This window comes from Theropithecus gelada, chromosome 10 (genome assembly GCF_003255815.1).
Source record: "Theropithecus gelada isolate Dixy chromosome 10, Tgel_1.0, whole genome shotgun sequence".
In the NCBI taxonomy this organism is placed as follows: domain Eukaryota; kingdom Metazoa; phylum Chordata; class Mammalia; order Primates; family Cercopithecidae; genus Theropithecus; species Theropithecus gelada.
Window position 1 is genome coordinate 79,124,317 of NC_037678.1, and position 17,133 is coordinate 79,141,449.

Consider the following 17,133-nt stretch of genomic DNA (forward strand, 5'->3'; position numbering starts at 1 on the left):
ATGGTGTAGTGTATACTGCTTGGGTGATGGGTGGACTAAAATCTCATAAATCACCACTAAAGAACCTACTGATGTAACCAAATACCACTTACGGCAAAATAAAATAAAATAATAAACATTAAAAAAAAAAGAAGTGAATCAAAGAAGCAACAAGGGAAAGTAAAATAAAAGTTTTATTTTCCTTGTTTTGAATTGATTTAACCAATTTGTTGAAAATAATAGCAGCAATGTATTTACTTATGTGTGTGCATTTGTGTGTGTGTGTATATACATATATATGACTACGCACAAGAGAAATTAATGGCAGCAATTATGTAAGAGACAGAAGAGCGGAATTACGATTATTTTGTTACTGTGAGGTACTTTTACTACACATGAAGTGGTATAGTGTTTTTTGAAACTGTCCTTGTATTAGTTGTAAATGTATATGACAATCACTAGGGCAATCACTAAACAAAGAAGTTTTGTGACTGATATCCTATGAATGAAGATAGAATGAAATCTTATAAAATGGTAAATTTAAACTGTAAAAGGCAGAAAAAGAGTAAACAACAAAAATAAAACAAATAGCAAGGACAATGAATAGAAAACTAACATATATGATAGATACTAATCCACCTATAAATAATCACTTTAAAAGTTAATGTTCTAAATCGACCAATTAAAATAGAAAGATTGTCAAAATAAATCAAAAAACAAGATTCAACTATATATTATCTACAAAGAACCCACATTAAGAATACAAACAAATACAGGTTAAAAGTAAATGGATGGAGACAGCTATATCATGCTAACACTAACTGAAGGATTAATATGCTACAGGCTCTAACGGATAAATTCTAAAAAGAAAAAAAAATACAGCCAATAAATAAAAAGAAATCCTAAGCCTTGCATATGACCTGATCATCTATGTAGAAATCCAAAAGTATCAACCAAAAATTTCTTGAACTAATAAACAACTATAGCAAGGTTGCAGGATGCAAGGATAATATAAAAAAATAAGGCCAGGCGCAGTGGCTCACGCCTGTAATCCCAGCACTTTCGGAGGCCAAGGCGGGCAGATCACGAGGTCAGGAGATCAAGACCATCCTGGCTAACCCCATCTCTACTAAAAATACAAAAATTAGCCAAGCGTGATGGTGGGCACCTATAGTCCCAGCTACTTGGGAGGCTGAGGCAGGAGAATGGCGTGAACCCGGGAGGCGGAGCTTGCAGTGAACCAAGATTGTGCCACTGCACTCCAGCCTGGGCAACAGAGTGAGACTCCATCTCAAAAATAAATAAATAAATAAATAAAATAAATGAAAACACAATGCCAATTACATTATCACTCAAACATGATATACATTGGGAAGAATCTAAAAACATGTAGAATATCTAAATGAAATAAGTCAAAGATGAAATATATCAAAGAAGAACTATATAAATGGAGACATTTGAAGAGAGATTACATTTTCATGGATAGAAATATTCAACATTGTCAAGATATCGGTTCTTCCCAACTTGATCTATAGATGCTTTACAATCTCAATAAAAATTTCAGCAAGTTATTTTGTGGATATCGACAAACTGATTCTAAAGTTTACATGGAGAGGCAAAAGACTCAGAATAGCTAACACATCATTGAAGCTGGTGGACAAATTATTGCAAGTCCAAATTTACAACAGAGCTTCAACAATCAAGACAGAATATTGGTGAAAAATAGATGAATAGATAAATGGAACAGAACAGATAACCCAAAACTGACCCATGTAAGTATAGTCAACTTTGGGATGCCAAGACAGGCGGATCACGAGGTCAAGAGATCGAGACCATCCTGGCTAACATGGTGAAACCCTGTCTCTACTAAAAACACACACAAAAAAAAAATTAGTCGGACGTGGTAGTGGGCACCTGTAGTCCCAGCTACTCGGGAGGCTGAGGCAGGAGAATGGCATGAACCCAGGAGGCAGAACTTGCAGTGAGCCGAGATCGCGCCACTGTACTCCAGCCTGGGCAATGGAGCAAGACTCCGTCTTAAAAAATATATATATATGTGTGTGTGTGTGTGTGTGTATACATATATATGTATATACACATATATATATAGTCAACCGATCTTTGACAAAGTAAAGATGATAGAGTGGAGCAAAGACAGCCTTTTCAACAAACAGTGCTAGAACAACTAGACAGCCACATGCAAAAAGAAAAAAAGACATAGACCTTACACCCTTCACAAAGGTAACATCAAATGAATTATAGGCACCTAAGTGTAAAATGAAAAACTCTAAGTCTCTTAAAGAATAACACAGGAGAAAACCTAGATGATCTTAGGTATAACAATTTTTTAGACAGGATGCAAAAGTCACAATCTATGAAAAAAAGAATTGATAAGCTAGACTTCATTAAATTTAGGAACTTCTGCTTTGTAAAAGATGCTGTCAAGAGAATGAGAAGACAAGACACAGACTGGGAGAAAATAGTTTCAAAAGACATGCCAGATAAATGACACTTATACAAAATATACAAAGAACGTTTAAAACCCAGTAATCAGAAAACTAATGACCCCAATGTAAAAATGGACAAAAGACCCAGACAAACACCTCACAAACAAGATACACAAATGGAAAATAACCATCTGAACAGGTGCTCAAAATCATGTCTTTGGGGAATTTCAAATTAAAACATCAATGGCATGTCACTACACACCTATTAGAATAGTCAAAACACTGACTATACCAAATGGTGTGAATGGCGAGCAACAGGAACTGTCATTCATTGCTGCTGGAAATGCGGAATGGTATAGCCACTATAGAAAACAATTTGGCAGTTTCCCGCAAAACTAAACATACTCTTATCATATGATCCAGCAACTGCACTCCTTGGTATTCATCCAAATGAGTTAAAAACTATACCTCCCCAAATACTTGCACATGAATATTTATAGCAGCTTTATTTATTCATATAATTGCCAAAAGTTGGAATCAACCAACACGTCCTTCAGTAGATGAATGGATAAACAAACCTTGGTATATTCAGACAGTGGAATATTTGTCAGCACTAACTAGAAGTGAACTATGAAGCCATGAAAAGACATGGAGGAAACATAAATGCATATTACTAAGTGAAAGAAGCCAGCCTAAAAAGGCTATATATTGTATAATTCCAAATACATGACATCCTGCAAAAGGCAAAACTGTGGAGACAGTAAAAGAATCAGCCAGGAGCTGGGTGGAGGAGGCAGGGATCATTTGATAGAGCACAGAAGATCTTTAGCTCAGTGAAATTACTCTATATAATACTGTAACGGGGAATGTAAGCCATTATACATTGGTCAAAACTCATAAAATATAAAACACTAAGAGTGAATCCCAATGTAAACAATGGACTTTGGGTGATAATGATATATCAATATAGGTTCATCTAGTATAACTAATGTACCACTTGAATGTGGAATGTTTGTAATGGGAGAGCCTGTGCATTTGTGGGAGTAGGGGGTATATGGGAAATCTCTCTACTTTCTGCTCAATTTTGCTGTGAACCTAAAACTTTTCTAAAAAATAAAGTCCAATTTAGAAAGAAAGAAACAGGCAGCTTAGAATAAGATGACCTCTTCAAGAAACAATTTAACCCTTAAAAAAAAAAATAAAGTACCACTGGATGAGACAAATGTGGTTAGGTATGTATCTTTCAACTGGTCCCTCAAGTAGTCAGACCCCCCCAAATCCTCATCCAAATTGGGCTTGCTGATGCTGAGTGGGAAATGAATTTTACATTGACTGCGTGGCTGGATATTATGACTTGAAGTCCAAGTTTCCATGAGCTATCATGGAAGGGTTAGCCTGCTGGACTGAATGATTCAGTTAATCCTAAACCTCACATGAAGCATTAATTGCAACCACTTCTGCCTCCTCCCAAGTGTTTTGCCAAACTAATAACAAATCAAAAGGATTCTGCTGCTTTCCTGGTGCGGTACTAGGGAACCTGGATATCAATGACCATAATTTCTGAAGGTCTATTTATGTCCAACTTCTAAGAGAGATGTAATAACAATCAACGTTTGTTGGACGATTCATATGTATCAGATACTGAGCTAAGTAGTTTTCCCTATTATATAATTCCCTAGCAACAGTGTGAAGTTCATATTAAAATTCCTATTTTACAGATGAAGAAACTGAAGTTCAGACTACTAGAATATTTTTCCCCAGGTCACACTGTCTGATATTAGTGGTTTCTAATTTCAAAACCCATTCTCCAGATATGATGCACTGAGAGGGACTCAGCATCTTTTCTGTGGTCTGGCTAGGAATGCAGTCTGAATCTGATTAGGAGGAAGCGGCATGCCTGAATCAAGGGCACTTGGCAAGGTGACCAGTCTGTGCTCTCCAGAGATGCTGAGGACATGAGAGGCCAGGAAGGGCCTAAAAGAGTTTCAGATGAATTGTCACCAGAAAGACATGATAGTGTAAGATCTTGAATTGGATCCTGGGCCAGAAAAATAGCACTGGGGACAACTGGCAAGACCTGAAGAGATCTGTAGATTAGATGATATTACTGTACACATGTTCATTTCCCTTTTTTTTTAAGACAGAATCTCTCTCTGTCACCCAGCCTAGAGTGCAGAGGCACAATCTCAGCTCACTGCAACCTCTGCCTCCCAGATTCAAGCAATTCTCCTTCCTCAGCCTCCCGAGTAGCTGGGATTACAGACGAACGCCACCATGCCCGGCTAATTTTTGTATTTTTCACAGAGATGGGGTTTCACATGTCGGCCAGGCTGGTATCGAAGGCCAGGCTGGTATCGAACTCCTGACCTCAGGTGATCCACCTGCCTCAGCCTCCTGGGATTACAGGCATGAGCCACCAGGCCCGGCCCATTTCCTAGCTTTTGATAATTGTACTGCAGTTGCATAAGACAATGTTCTTTTTTTAGGAAACATACATGGAAGAGTTTAGAAATAAGAGAAAATCATGCTATAAGTTAGTCTCAAATATTTCAGGAAATAAACCCATCTATAAACACACACACACACATACAAGGGCATTTCGTCTATGGCCCCTCTCTTTGAAAAAATCTTAAAACAAAGCGCAACACCAATTTAGTCTCCAAGCTACAGTTCTTTTTTTTTTTAATTTACTTTTTTCAACAATTATTTTAAGTTCAGGGGGACACGTGCAGGTTTGCTACACGAGTAAATTGCATGTTGCCAAGGTTTGGTGTACAAATGATCTTGTCACTCAGTAGTAAGCATGGTACCTGATAGGTAGTTTTTCAGTCTTTCCTCTGCCTCACCCTCCCCCAACTCAAGTAGTCCTGACTATCTATTGTTCCCATCTTTGAGTCCATGTGTATTCAATGTTTAGCTCCCACTTGTAAGTGAGAACATGCGGTATTTGGGTTTCTGTTGCTGTGTTAATTCTCTTAGGATAATGGCCTCCAGCTGCATCCATATTGCTGCAAAAGACAGGATCTTGCCTAAATGTATCAAATAAGAAAAGCAGAATTAGGAAAGTCATCCTAAAAGCAAGGGAAATGATCCACTTGGTGTAATTTTGTTTAATATTTATTCTGTGTCTTCCCAGTATTATATTAGAAACCTAAAAAGATCCAAATTCAGAACTCCTACTCCTAAGGGATATATATAGTATTTCAATTTTAATTGAATATGGCCTGAATTATAGGGGATCTGTCTAAAGCTAAATAAGTCTATAAATCTCAAATTGAATTATCTTGTTGTAAAAGACTAAAATAAGAAAATAGCAAAAAAATCTAACTTGGCCACTTTTTTCATGAGTAGGTATTTTAAAACTAAAGTTTTAAGCTTTAGTTTAATTTAAAGTCAATTAAATCCTTAACACTTTACTAATGAATGCTTACAGTGTTGTCATTAAGGCCAATTATTTGAGACAACTAACATAGGACAACAAGCACCGTCATATTCAAGCTAGGACCATCCTATGTGCCATAGGCTCCTCTAATATATATTAGAAGCCCAGATATATGAAACTTGATGGAAACTTATTGAAAAAACAAAGGTTGAAACAGATGCAATCTCATCAGGGCATCAAAACAGGCATGAGTTTTAATGTTTCTGATCATGGAAAGTCAACTTACATTTGTTACATTCCAGTATCAGACAATTCTTATTTTCAGCCCCTTGAAGTCATCCTCGAGTAAATAATGTGGGACAATGCATTTTCCAATATTACTTCATAGGTCAAGCTTAATTACCCAGAAATAACTTTCTCAAACAGCACCAGTCCCCCAACACTGAGCTCCACAGCTGTCTGGTGACAAGATGACCACATGGCCTTGGTATAATTCATTATCCAAGACAATACTACATTCATTTTGATCCTGAATGAATGACTTCCATTCCAGGTGCAAATGTTGCCATCACTATCTTATAGGATGGAATATAAAACAATTCTATTTTAAATATTTCTGCTGTTTTTGCAATCCGTTTTCTTGATTTAGCAGGCATGGCTGGACTGAGGTTTCATCAATCATCTGTCAGCAGGACTGTGAGAACGTGGCTAGCTAGGCTGCTTGCAAAGGAGACCATTAAGAAATCACTCCAGCAGGTCTAGTTTTTCTATCTTTACGTAAGTAGGACTTGCCATCACCTGGCATTTCAGATTAAAAGTGTTATGTGACTCCCCTGGTGCTGGAAGGAGGTTTGGAAGCAACTGTGTAGATCCTGTTAGTCATGTGTTTCTATGGTTATTTATAAATATTATGGCCAACCTTAGTCAATATATGATGATTACAAATTATTATTTTTTTAATTGCCAGGAGCTGTTTTCTTCCAGAGGTCATTTAGAAGGGCTTTCATGTTCATTTGACTCTGATGAATGTAACTTACCAGACAGAAAATATTAACAAGGCCAAGATTTTGGCAGTTAGGTTAAGATTCAGACTTAGGCTTATGGTGAAGCGTGAGAATAGAATGAATAAGAGCAAAAAGGACGTCTTTTTTGACTATGTCTTGAAGGGTGTCCTTATTTACAAGCATGAGAACAGTAAGTCTCAAAAGAAAAATCACCTATACTGTGGACCCAGGGGTGTCTTCTGCAACATAACTCTTTTCTAGGTTACACAAAACAGTAGAATTAGGAGGTTTCTTGTATTCTTACAGACTACATCATTGACAAAGACCACTATATAGACTCAATAAAGAATTACATTGAATAAAATGATATATTTTGAATGCAAAGGAAATTCAGAAAGTTTTGCTGAGAAATTCAGCTGATGCTTTACGTAAAATATGCAGATTTAGCTTTGGACCACTGACCAGCCTCAAGTTAGCTCAAGGCCTTAGAAGAAACACATCTTGGAGCTTGAAGGATGCTAAGTGAATAGCTAAGTGTTGGAGAAAAAGACTTAGGAACCAGGCTTCTTTGCACCATAAACATAAGAAAGAGAAAATTAATTCAGTCAAACATGAACAACAGCAGTGAAAAGACTCCCATATATTTTCGGCATCTATTTTTTAAAATATCCCTCTTAGTGCTAAATGAAACAGATGCAACCACATTAAGTATTAACAGCTTGAATAAGCACCTTCTATCAATAGTCATAATTGCAAAGACAATGCAGTGTTTTAATATCACAATTGTTGCTTTTGCATATCAAACATTTTTCATGAATCCCTTATGTATTTGTTTAGTGAATGTTTTGGCATTTTTGCATGTTTTCCAGGAGGCATGATACATTTTTTTTTAATTTTTGTCAAGTAGGCTGTCTGCCCCAGACAATAAAAAGGGCTCAAAATACAAGAAGAAAATAATTGATTTTAAATTATTCTCTTTTGCCAGTTTAGCCCTTCTGTTGAGTCAAACCGTATCTATCTATATCTAAATCTCTCTCTATTCTGCTGTCGAAGAAACTAAGTTTCAAAAAATTTATTTCAGTTCTCCCAACTTGGATTTGAAAGAGCTGGAATTTGAACCCAAGTCTGCAACTTTTATTTATTTATCTACTTATTTATTATTTTGATATGGAGTCTTGCTCTGTCGCCCAGGCTGGAGGACAGTGGCACGATCTCGGCTCATTACAAGTTCCACCTCCTGGGTTCATGCAATTCTCCTGCCTCAGCCTCCCGAGTAGCTAGGACTACAGGCGCCCGCTACCACGCCCGGCTAATTTTTTGTATTTTTAGTAGAGACTGGGTTTCACCGTGTTAGCCAGGATGGTCTCGATCTCCTGACCTCGTGATCCGCCCGCCTCGGCTTCCCAAAGTGCTGGGATTACAGGCGTGAGCCACCGCACCAGGCCAGTCTGCAACTTTCAAACAATGTTTTTCTATTATACAAAGAGTTAAGGATAAAATTATTAGCAAAGCTATACAACTAATTATTATATTTAGCTTTAATATGTTCTTAATTTTTAAGTTATAATTTTAATTACAACAATTCATTCTGTGTTTTTCATATACAGTATTGACATTGTAAGCAAAATAAAAGTGAGTTAATTTAAAGAAAGATGCCAATCAGTAATTGTACAGATGGCAAAAAAAAGATGGAGGAAGTACACAAATATAAGAGTGCTTAGAAAAAACACGCTACGCCTTAGGGCCTGCTATCTGTAGGTTAAACGAAAATAAATCTGTCTCCTGAAATCATTACACATTGAAGTAAAAGTAAACTGGAGAAAAATATTTTCCAATTTCCCTGTCCCCATTATTTTATAGATAAAACATTGAGGGCTGGAAGTTCATTGATTGCTCAAGTCACATGAATACTTTTGAGAAAAGCTGAGTTTAGAACTCTGTATTGAATTCCCTACACAGGCTAGTAGCAGGGTTATTTGACACATAGATTCAGGAGCAGAAGGGTGGACCAAAAATTTATCTGAAAATATGCCAGCAAAACATTAGCTGTCACTACTGATCTGGAATCCATTCCATTCAGCAGGTATTACACAGATAGATGTCTGATCGTGAACCAATCATATTTTTTTCTTTAGCTAAAATCTCTAATGGTTATGAATCCAGTTAAGAAGTATCTTCCAATTGAGAACTATCTTCAAAGTACTCACTTCTAAAGCTATTACTCCCCATTCTGTGATCCTGCCATTATGGTGAAAAAATATGCTTGGATCTTCTACCAGAAGAGGCCCAAGTTCACATATCTATCCATGTATTAGTTTGTTTTCTTATAACTGTTTTGGGTTTTTTATTGTTTGACACAGAATCTCGCTCTGTCAGGTTGGAATGCAGTGGTGCACTATCGGCTCACCGCAGCCTCCACTTCCTGGTCTCAAGCAATCCTCCCACCTCAGCCTCCCAAGTAGCTGAGACTACAGGTGTGTGCCACCATGCCAGGCTAATTTTTGTAGTTTTTTGTAGAGATGGGGTTTCACCATGTTGCCCAAGCTGGTCTGGAACTCCTGAGCTCAAGCAGTTCTCCTGCCTTGGCCTCCCGAAGTGCTGGCATTACAGGTGTAAGCCATCATGCCCGGCCCTATTGATACATTTGAGAAAGACTTACCAAGTGCCTGCTATGAACCAAGCACTGTGTAGGGTAAAGTGCCTATCTTCTGAGAGCTTATACTCAAACAAGGGAGACTGGCTATTCACAAATAAATCAATAAATAGATGATAATTGATTTTTATTAGTGCTACAAGAAAAATTAACAGGGAATTATGGTACAGAATGAGAGTAAGGCCATTTTGATGAAGCAAAACTTAAGCTGAGCACTGACAGAAGAGATAAACCACAGCAAGATCTGATCAATGGGGAAAAATATATTCCAGGCAGAGAAGAGAGTAGAGAAAAGCCTTGTAGCCTAAATAAGTGGGTATGTTTTGAGACTTTAAAACAAGTCAAGCCTCCTAAATATTTTAAGAGAAAGAATGGTAGCTGAAGATGAGGAGGAGAAAGACCCAGATCACAAGGGCATTTATAGGTCATAAATGGGAGCATAGTTTTTATTCTAAGAACAATAGATTTAAGCAGAGAAGGGACATAACATGAATTTAAGTGTTTAAAAGGTCCTTCTGGCTGTGATGTGGAAAACAAATTGTTGAGGCAAGAGCAGAAACAACCCAATCTTTAGAGGACTGCAGAAGTCTGGGTAAGACACGATGGTGGTTTAGATAGACAGGGAGTTCTCAAGATTGAGAAAAATAGATGAGCATGAGGTATATTTTGGAGAGAGAATTGACAGGGCCTGCTGATGAATTGGATGTGGGGGATGACGGAAAGGGAGAAGTCAAGAATGACTCTCAGGCATCTGGCTTTGGTAACTGGGTCGATGGTAGAGCTGTTTACAGAGATGGAAAAGGTGAGGAGAGCCAGGCTTCAAGGGGAAACTAAGGACTCTTGCTTGGCCATGCTAAGCTAGAGATGCCTATGAGACATCTAAGTAGAAGTACGAAATTGATGATCGAATGTATGAGTCTCAGGCTTATAGGAAACCTGTAGCCTGAAGACAAAATTGAACACCTGCAGCTTAGAGATGGGTTTAAGCTCTGGAAGACAATGTAGATGATCTTGGTGAAGCTATCTCCACAGACAGGGCTTGCCATTTGCCTCCAGAGACTAAGAGTTTGGATCACTGACTTCTCACCTCTTCCCACCCACTTTCCCTTCTGGGTCCTCCCCCTCTACAGCTTTAGCAAAATTTCCATTTATCCCTTCAAGCTGACCAGAAAGCGGGAAAGCAGCCAGCCATACAGGTCCTTCTCATTCTGGGTATTTTTAACAGCAGTGGAAAAATCCCAATTCAAGCAATGAGTTCAACCACTAAGGGTAGTCTTTAGTAAAAACTGAAAGGTTTTATTCTTACTGTAAATGGAGCTATCCTATGACTCTTTGCTCTAGGTTTGCTTCTGATGCTTAAAGGAAAGGTTCTCATTTATTCTATGTCAATAATGCCATCACTCCTGTGAGTGTTCTGAAAGTCATTTATTGGTTGAATCCACATTGCCTCAGAATCCCCGAAATTTAGATCTGGAGAAGTCTTCAAAAACTAGTTCAAACTCATCATGTTACATGACAAGTTACATGAAAAGTTTCAAGTTCCATGTTACATAAAAAATAGAAAACCTAAAATGTTTAAGGGTCTGACCGGCATGGTAGCTCTATTTACACTTGCTTAAAGCTCTACGGAGCTACGTGCAAGGTCACTCACTATGGTCACCAGAATGGCTTCTAATTGAAACTGGCCCCTTCCAGAAGTCAAAGACATATTCACAGAGATTTCACAGGAAGAAGACTTCTAAAACAAAGTTTTATCTCACTATTTACTAGGGAGTCTTGTGACTCCAACATGGCACTGCATGTCATAACGTATATAAAAGGCTTTAAAATCTTATGATACTTACATAATTGGGATCTACATTACGTTCTCCAACATTTTTCTGTTTCTTTGTAATTATTAAATTTATACATGCTCAGCTAAGAAAGTTTGAAAATAAAGAAAATCGTAAAGAAAACAAAAATATATTTAATCCCAAAAGGCTCTGATAATGTTTATATTTGATGTATTACAGACCTTATTCTATATGTATCGGGATATGTGTGCTTCTATTTGCCTGTGTAAATGGTACTTATATATTGTTATGTACATGTATATTCATTTTTGTGTGTGCATATATACAGTTGTCCCTCCAGGAACTTGAGCATTCATAGGAGGTCATGAAACCAATCCCACTTTGATACTAAGGGGCAATTCATATTATATTATATATATAAAATATATATGTATGTGTATATGTAATGTGTATATATATAACATATAGATACATAATATTTATATATAATATCTGTACACAGATTATGTTTTCTATCATACGTTTCCCTTATATATATGTTCTCATTGCTCAATATATATATTGAGTCAACTGTTTTTTATTTTACCACAGACTACATGGATGCAGCTGACTTTCTTCACCTTGTGAGTTCCTGGACAATAAAATCGGTTATTTTACTTCTTCTCAAGTAAACTTCAGGAAAAGCTAAAGGTGCCCTGCCAAGTTCCCTTCACTGGACCAATGTATGCCCCCTTCAGATGTGTCTCACAGGTTCCCTCTTCTCAAGAGAATTGCTCTCTGCTAATGTTTGGGAGCCAAGTACACATATACACTACACATAGACATACATGCAAGGACAGCTGCATGGGCATATTCAACCTGCCTCAAGGTGGAGCCAACTCTATGGTGCAATTCATGGCCTAGTGTTCCCCATTGGATCAGGCTGAAACTAATGTCAAGCTATAACATTTGCTTTGCTTCTTCCCCTACCATCTCTGACTTTTCTCACTTAACTTCTTCTAAAAGTCCTTCCTCTGATGGGACAACTGGGATCTCTTCCACCATGCATCTTATTTCTTAGCAGGCTCATCTGAGCTTATTCACATGGCAGGCAACTAGGCAGGTTCCCAAGGAGAACAGTGGAATAGCACAAGATCTCATGAGTCATAGACTTGAAAGTTCCACACTATTAATTCTGCTGCATTCTATTGGCCAAAAACAATCACAAGGATGGGAGAGTGGGGAAGTGAATCCCAGCTCCTGAATGCAGAAGCTACAATGTAGCAGTGCAAAGGATGTGGATACAGAGAGGGGTTAAAAAAAAAAAAAGTGGAATCATTCGGTCAGGCACAGTGGCTCAGGCCTGTAATTCCTACACTTTGGGAGGCCAAGGAGGGAGGATCTCTTGAGCCCCGGAATTCAAGATCAGCCTGTGCAACATAATGAGATTCCTATTTCTACATTTTTTTTTTTGTAAAAAGGGAGACCCTTTTTTTTGTTTGTTTGTTTGTTTACCATCAATCTATTACAAACAGCAAACACTTTAATTATGCAGAAGAAAAAAGAAGACAAGGGCGGAGCAAGATGGCCAAATAGGAACAGCTCCAGTCTCCAACTCCCAGCGCGAGCGACACAGAAGACCTGTGATTTCTGCATTTTCAACAGAGGTACTGGGTTCATCTCACTAGGGAGTGCCGGACAATCGGTGCTGGTCAGCTGCTGCAGCCCGACCAGCGAGAGCTGAAGCAGGGCGAGGCATCGCCTCACCTGGGAAGCGCAAGGGGGAAGGGAATCCCTTTTCCTAGCCAGGGGAACTGAGACACACAACACCTGGAAAATCAGGTAACTCCCACCCCAATACTGCGCTTTAAGCAAACGGGCACACCAGGAGATTGTATCCCACACCTGGCCAGGAGGGTCCCACGCCCACGGAGCCTCCCTCATTGCTAGCACAGCAGTCTGCGATCTAACCGCAAGGCAGCAGCGAGGCTGGGGGACGGGCGCCCACCATTGCTGAGGCTTAAGTAGGTAAACAAAGCCTCTGGGAAGCTCGAACTGGGTGGAGCTCACAGCAGCTCAAGGAAACCTGCCTGTCTCTGTAGACTCCACCTCTGGGGACAGGACACAACTAAACAACAACAAAAGCAGCAGAAACCTCTGCAGACGCAAACGACTCTGTCTGACAGCTTTAAAGAGAGCAGTGGACCTCCCAACACGGAAGTTGAGATCTGAGAAGGGACAGACTGCCTGTTCAAGTGGGTCCCTGACCCCTGAGTAGCCTAACTGGGAGACATCCCCCACTAGGGGCAGTCTGACACCCCACACCTCACAGGGTGGAGTACACCCCTGAGAGGAAGCTTCCAAAGCAAGAATCAGACAGGTACACTCGCTGTTCAGAAATATTCTATCTTCTGCAGCCTCTGCTGCTGATACCTAGGCAAACAGGGTCTGGAGTGGACCTCAAGCAATCTCCAACAGACCTACAGCTGAGGGTCCTGACTGTTAGAAGGAAAACTATCAAACAGGAAGGACACCTACACCAAAACCCCACCAGTACGTCACCATCATCAAAGACCAGAGGCAGATAAAACCACAAAGATGGGAAAAAAGCAGGGCAGAAAAGCTGGAAATTCAAAAAATAAGAGCACATCTCCCCCAGCAAAGGAGTGCAGCTCATCGCCAGCAACGGATCAAAGCTGGACGGAGAATGACTTTGATGAGATGAGAGAAGAAGGCTTCAGTCCATCAAACTTCTCACAGCTAAAGGAGGAATTACGTACCCAGCGCAAAGAAACTAAAAATCTTGAAAAAAAAGTGGAAGAATTGATGGCTAGAGTAATTAATGCAGAGAAGGTCATACACGAAATGAAAGAGATGAAAACCATGACACGAGAAATACGTGACAAATGCACAAGCTTCAGTAACCAACTCGATCAACTGGAAGAAAGAGTATCAGCGATTGAGGATCAAATGAATGAAATGAAGCGAGAAGAGAAACCAAAAGAACAAAGAAGAAAAAGAAATGAACAAAGCCTGCAACAAGTATGGGATTATGTAAAAAGACCAAATCTACGTCTGATTGGGGTGCCTGAAAGTGAGGGGGAAAATGGAACCAAGTTGGAAAACACTTTTCAGGATATCATCCAGGAGAACTTCCCCAACCTAGTAGGGCAGGCCAACATTCAAATCCAGGAAATACAGAGAACGCCACAAAGATACTCCTCGAGAAGAGCAACTCCAAGACACATAATTGCCAGATTCACCAAAGTTGAAATGAAGGAAAAAATCTTAAGGGCAGCCAGAGAGAAAGGTCGGGTTACCCACAAAGGGAAGTCCATCAGACTAACAGCAGATCTCTCGGCAGAAACTCTACAAGCCAGAAGAGAGTGGGGGCCAATATTCAACATTCTTAAAGAAAAGAATTTTCAACCCAGAATTTCATATTCAGCCAAACTAAGTTTCATAAGTGAAGGAGAAATAAAATCCTTTACAGATAAGCAAATGCTTAGAGATTTTGTCACCACTTGGCCTGCCTTACAAGAGACCCTGAAGGAAGCACTAAACATGGAAAGGAACAACTGGTACCAACCATTGCAAAAACATGCCAAAATGTAAAGACCATCGAGGCTAGGAAGAAACTGCATCAACAAACAAGCAAAATAACCAGTTAATATCATAATGGCAGGATCAAGTTCACACATAACAATATTAACCTTAAATGTAAATGGACTAAATGCTCCAATTAAAAGACACAGACTGGCAAACTGGATAAAGAGTCAAGACCCATCAGTCTGCTGTATTCAGGAGACCCATCTCACATGCAGAGACATACATAGGCTCAAAATAAAGGGATGGAGGAAGACTTACCAAGCAAATGGAGAACAAAAAAAAGCAGGGGTTGCAATACTAGTCTCTGATAAAATAGACTTCAAACCATCAAAGATCAAAAGAGACAAAGAAGGCCATTACATAATGGTAAAGGGATCAATTCAACAGGAAGAGATAACTATCCTAAATATATATGCACCCAATACAGGAGCACCCAGATTCATAAAGCAAGTCCTTAGAAACTTACAAAGAGACTTAGACTCCCATACAATAATAATGGGAGACTTCAACACTCCACTGTCAACATTAGACAGATCAACGAGACAGAAAGTTAACAAGGATATCCAGGAATTGAACTCGTCTCTGCAGCAAGCAGACCTAATAGACATCTATAGAACTCTCCACCCCAAATCAACAGAATATACATTCTTCTCAGCACCACATCGCACTTATTGCAAAATTGACCACATAATTGGAAGTAAAGCACTCCTCAGCAAATGTACAAGAACAGAAATTATAACAAACTGTCTCTCAGACCACAGTGCAATCAAACTAGAACTCAGGACTAAGAAACTCAATCAAAACCGCTCAACTACATGGAAACTGAACAACCTGCTCCTGAATGACTACTGGGTACATCACGAAATGAAGGCAGAAATAAAGATGTTCTTTGAAACCAATGAGAACAAAGATACAACATACCAGAACCTCTGGGACACATTTAAAGCAGTGTGTAGAGGGAAATTTATAGCACTAAATGCCCACAAGAGAAAGCAGGAAAGATCTAAAATTGACACTCTAACATCACAATTAAAAGAACTAGAGAAGCAAGAGCAAACACATTTGAAAGCTAGCAGAAGGCAAGAAATAACTAAGATCAGAGCAGAACTGAAGGAGATAGAGACACAAAAAACCCTCCAAAAAATCAATGAATCCAGGAGTTGGTTTTTTGAAAAGATCAACAAAATTGACAGACCGCTAGCAAGACTAATAAAGTAGAAAAGAGAGAAGAATCAAATAGGCGCAATAAAAAATGATAACGGGGATATCACCACCGACCCCACAGAAATACAAACTACCATCAGAGAATACTATAAACACCTCTACGCAAATAAACTAGAAAATCTAGAAGAAATGGATAATTTCCTGGACACTTACACTCTTCCAAGACTAAACCAGGAACAAGTTGAATCCCTGAATAGACCAATAGCAGGTTCTGAAATTGAGGCAATAATTAATAGCCTACCAACCAAAAAAAGTCCAGGACCAGATGGATTCACAGCCGAATTCTACCAGAGGTACAAGGAGGAGCTGGTACCATTCCTTCTGAAACTATTCCAATCAATACAAAAAGAGGGAATCCTCCCTAACTCATTTTATGAGGCCAACATCATCCTGATACCAAAGCCCGGCAGAGACACAACAAAAAAAGAGAATTTTAGACCAATATCCCTGATGAACATCGATGCAAAAATCCTCAATAAAATACTGGCAAACCGGATTCAGCAACACATCAAAAAGCTTATCCACCATGATCAAGTGGGCTTCATCCCTGGGATGCAAGGCTGGTTCAACATTCGCAAATCAATAAACATAATCCAGCATATAAACAGAAACAAAGACAAGAACCACATGATTATCTCAATAGATGCAGAAAAGGGTTTTGACAAAATTCAACAACCCTTCATGCTAAAAACGCTCAATAAATTCAGTATTGATGGAACGTACCTCAAAATAATAAGAGCTATTTATGACAAACCCACAGCCAATATCATACTGAATGGGTAAAAACTGGAAAAATTCCCTTTGAAAACTGGCACAAGACAGGGATGCCCTCTCTCACCACTCCTATTCAACATAGTGTTGGAAGTTCTGGCTAGGGCAATCAGGCAAGAGAAAGAAATCAAGGGTATTCAGTTAGGAAAAGAAGAAGTCAAATTGTCCCTCTTTGCAGATGACATGATTGTATATTTAGAAAACCCCATTGTCTCAGCCCAAAATCTCCTTAAGCTTATAAGCAACTTCAGCAAAGTCTCAGGATACAAAATTAATGTGCAAAAATCACAAG